The sequence below is a fragment of the Procambarus clarkii genome, chromosome 4 (assembly GCF_040958095.1).
Source record: "Procambarus clarkii isolate CNS0578487 chromosome 4, FALCON_Pclarkii_2.0, whole genome shotgun sequence".
Taxonomy (NCBI): domain Eukaryota; kingdom Metazoa; phylum Arthropoda; class Malacostraca; order Decapoda; family Cambaridae; genus Procambarus; species Procambarus clarkii.
Window position 1 is genome coordinate 42,828,081 of NC_091153.1, and position 4,618 is coordinate 42,832,698.

The window sequence follows — 4,618 nt, forward strand, 5'->3', positions numbered from 1 at the left end:
CAGGTAGACGCTGGGTACTGGGAGCGTCTTAAACCACAGAAGCACGGCATTACTCAACTTACAGCGCACCTTTGACAACGGCAGCCCAGGAGACTCCAGCATGCCATTTAACGACACCAACACACCCCACCAATGCGAGACCAAGATCGATTACCTACGTAGCGCCCCTCTGTGGACTCCAGCAGGACCAAAAACCTGCAGGAAATACTGGCATAGTGACGCCACAAACAAACAAATAAACATCATATTCTAGTTCTTATTTTGGTCAAGTTTGAATAGGATAAGTAGGTTAAATTCGGACATGGTTATCTTCTTGAGGTTATCTTGAGATGATTTCGGGGCTTTTTTTTTTTTTAGTGTCCCCGCGGCCCGGTCCTCGACCAGGCCTCCACCCCTAGGATACAGCCCGTGACAGCTGACTAACTCCCAGGTACTTATTTACTGCTAGGTAACAGGGAGGCATCTGGGTGAAAGAAACTCTACCCATAGTTTCTCGCCGGCGCCCGGGATCGAACCCGAGACCACAGAATCACGCGTACAGTGTTCTGTTCGCTCAGCCACCGGCTTCCTGAGGTTGGTGGGTTGGTTACATTAGCTTGGGTTTATTTATAAAGTAGTGAAGACGTAGAGGGGGTACAAACCTGCGTCAGGTCTGAAGACACTGCTCCACTACTCCTTCAGGTGTAGGACACTTCAGGAGCCAAGCGAGGCACCTCTGAAGGCACTGCTCCACTACTCCTTCAGGTGTAGGACACTTCAGGAGCCAAGCGAGGCACCTCTGAAGGCACTGCTCCACTACTCCTTCAGGTGTAGGACACTTCAGGAGCCACAAGCGAGGCACCTCTGAAGGCACTGCTCCACTACTCCTTCAGGTGTAGGACACTTCAGGAGCCAAGCGAGGCACCTCTGAAGGCACTGCTCCACTACTACTTCAGGTGTAGGACACATCAGGAGCCAAGCGAGGCACCTCTGAAGGCACTGCTCCACTACTACTTCAGGTGTAGGACACTTCAGGAGCCAAGCGAGGCACCTCTGAAGGCACTGCTCCACTACTACTTCAGGTGTGGGACACTTCAGGAGCCAAGCGAGGCACCTCTGAAGGCACTGCTCCACTACTACTTCAGGTGTAGGACACTTCAGGAGCCAAGCGAGGCACCTCTGAAGGCACTGCTCCACTACTACTTCAGGTGTAGGACACTTCAGGAGCCAAGCGAGGCACCTCTGAAGGCACTGCTCCACTACTCCTTCAGGTGTACGACACTTCAGGAGCCACAAGCGAGGCACCTCTGAAGGCACTGCTCCACTACTCCTTCAGGTGTAGGACACTTCAGGAGCCACAAGCGAGGCACCTCTGAAGGCACTGCTCCACTACTCCTTCAGGTGTAGGACACTTCAGGAGCCACAAGCGAGGCACCTCTGAAGGCACTGCTCCACTACTCCTTCAGGTGTAGGACACTTCAGGAGCCACAAGCGAGGCACCTCTGAAGGCACTGCTCCACTACTCCTTCAGGTGTAGGACACTTCAGGAGCCAAGCGAGGCACCTCTGAAGGCACTGCTCCACTACTCCTTCAGGTGTAGGACACATCAGGAGCCAAGCGAGGCACCTCTGAAGGCACTGCTCCACTACTCTTTCAGGTGTAGGACATATCAGGAGCCACAAGCGAGGCACCTCTGAAGGCACTGCTCCACTACTCCTTCAGGTGTAGGACACATCAGGAGCCACAAGCGAGGCACCTCTGAAGGCACTGCTCCACTACTCCTTCAGGTGTAGGACACATCAGGAGCCACAAGCGAGGCACCTCTGAAGGCACTGCTCCACTACTCCTTCAGGTGTAGGACACATCAGGAGCCACAAGAGGCACGTTACAATAGCCAATAATCTCCCTGCCATCGAAGCGCCTCCCTTCTGCAAGGATTTCCATGGAGAGGTATTCAATATCCCGCCTCATCTTCATACACAATGGCCCTGTTTTCCTTCCTGTAAGACCCCCCCAAAAGGTGGTGCAGCGCCCCCCCCCCCTCCAGACGACAGTCCAGAGGCCAGATTCACGAAAGCACTTACGAACGTGTACACCTTTCCTCAGTCTTTGACGGCTTTGGTTACATTTATTAAACAGTTTACAAGCATGAAAACTTGCCAATCAACTGTTGTTATTGTTATAAACAGCCTCCTGGTGCTTCGGAGCTCATTAACTGTTTAATAATTGTAAACAAAGCCGCCAAAGATTGAGAAAAGATGGACAGGTTCGTAAGTGCTGGCGTAACTGCTTTGTGAATCTGACCCCAGGACACCTGTCTGCCACCTTGGTTCATGTCTTCTGCTTTCTAAGTCACATCTTAGAAGTCAACAGGGCAAATATGCAACACAATAGCTGCCGATGGTAAGGAATTCCTGATGATTTCACGGGTATTCATGCCCAGTAAGGAGAGAGGTGGGGGGGGGGGGGAGGGAGGGTAAGAGTTACTGGACCAACAAGGCTGTAGTGGATATGTGGGCCTGCGGGGCGCTGCCAGCAACAGCCTGGTGGACCAAGTTATCACAAGCCTGGTCCAAGACCGGCGGGTTAAAAGGAAGGAGAACAACTCTCAGAATCCACTTCAGGTATAATCCAGGTATGATCCTTCCCCCTCTCACTGGCCCACATCACCCAGGTGGACGAAACCACATGAGGAAAGCAGATATAATTCACTTGCTTCTGTTATCACCCAGCAGACAAGCCATCAGCCAGCAGACAAGCCATCAGCCAGCAGGCAAGCCATCAGCCAGCAGACAAGCCATCGCCCAGCATACAAGCCATCGCCCAGCAGACAAGCCAGCAGACAAGCCATCGCCCAGCAGACAAGCCATCAGCCAGCAGACAAGCCATCAGCCAGCAGACAAGCCATCAGCCAGCAGACAAGCCATCACCTAGCAGACAAGCCAGCAGCCAGCAGACAAGCCATCAGCCAGCAGACAAGCCATCACCTAGCAGACAGGCCATCAGCCAGCAGACAAGCCATCACCTAGCAGACAAGCCATCAGCCAGCAGACAAGCCATCACCTAGCAGACAAGCCATCAGCCAGCAGACAAGCCATCAGCCAGCAGACAAGCCATCACCTAGCAGACAAGCCATCACCTAGCAGACAAGCCATCACCTAGCAGACAAGCCATCAGCCAGCAGACAAGCCATCACCTAGCAGACAAGCCATCAGCCAGCAGACAAGCCATCACCTAGCAGACAAGCCATCAGCCAGCAGACAAGCCATCAGCCAGCAGACAAGTCATCACCTAGCAGACAAGCCATCAGCCAGCAGACAAGCCATCACCTAGCAGACAAGCCATCAGCCAGCAGACAAGCCATCAGCCAGCAGACAAGCCATCACCTAGCAGACAAGCCATCACCTAGCAGACAAGCCATCAGCCAGCAGACAAGCCATCACCTAGCAGACAAGCCATCAGCCAAGCCATCACCTAGCAGACAAGCCATCAGCCAGCAGACAAGCCATCAGCCAGCAGACAAGCCATCAGCCAGCAGACAAGCCATCAGCCAGCAGACAAGCCATCACCTAGCAGACAAGCCATCAGCCAGCAGACAAGCCACCACCCAGCAGACAAGCCATCAGCCAGCAGACAAGCCACCACCCAGCAGACAAGCCATCAGCCAGCAGACAAGCCATCAGCCAGCAGACAAGCCATCACCCAGCAGACAAGCCATCAGCCAGCAGACAAGCCATCATTTAGCAGACAAGCCATCACCCAGCAGACAAGCCATCACCTAGCAGACAAGCCATCACCTAGCAGACAAGCCATCACCTAGCAGACAAGCCATCACCTAGCAGACAAGCCATCAGCCAGCAGACAAGCCATCACCTAGCAGACAAGCCATCAGCCAGCAGACAAGCCATCAGCCAGCAGACAAGCCATCAGCCAGCAGGGCCCAACAGGGCGACATCGATCACAAGTGACTACAAGAAGGTTAGGTTAGGTTAGGTTAGGTTAGGTTAGGTTAGGTTAGGTTAGGTTAGGTTAGGTTAGGTTAGGTCACTATTGGTACCGGAATCAGCCCACACTTCCCAGTGTTATTGGAGGAGGCGAGATGGAGGAGACGCAGGAGATAGAAAGGTAGAAGGGAAGTAGAGGATAAAGAGGGGGAAGAGCGTGATGGAAGTAGGGTAGGAGATAAGGGGTGCGTAGAGGATAGTGCAAATGGCTGTGAAGGGAGCGTGGTGAGATAGGAGTGTGGTGTGGTTGATATGGATAGAGAAGAGGGGGAGGGGGGGGGGGGACTTACGATGTCGATGGATAGAGAAATTGGAGGAAGAGGTGGGGAGAAAGGGAGATAGGGTGCAGAGGGAAGTGTTTGTCTAATGTTACTTACCTAGTCGACTACGTAGAGCAAGGTCTAGCTCAAGGGCCCCGTCTTACAGCTACTGTAACTTGGTGAATGCATACTTGCCAACGTTATAGTACAATACCTGGTTGATACCTGGGTGATACCTGGTTGATGCTTGCTTGATACCTGGTTGATGGGGTTCTGGGAGTTGTTCTACTCCCCAAGCCCGGCCCGAGGCCAGGCTTGACTTGTGAGAGTTTGGTCCACCAGGCTGTTGCTTGGAGCGGCCCGAGGCCAGGCTTG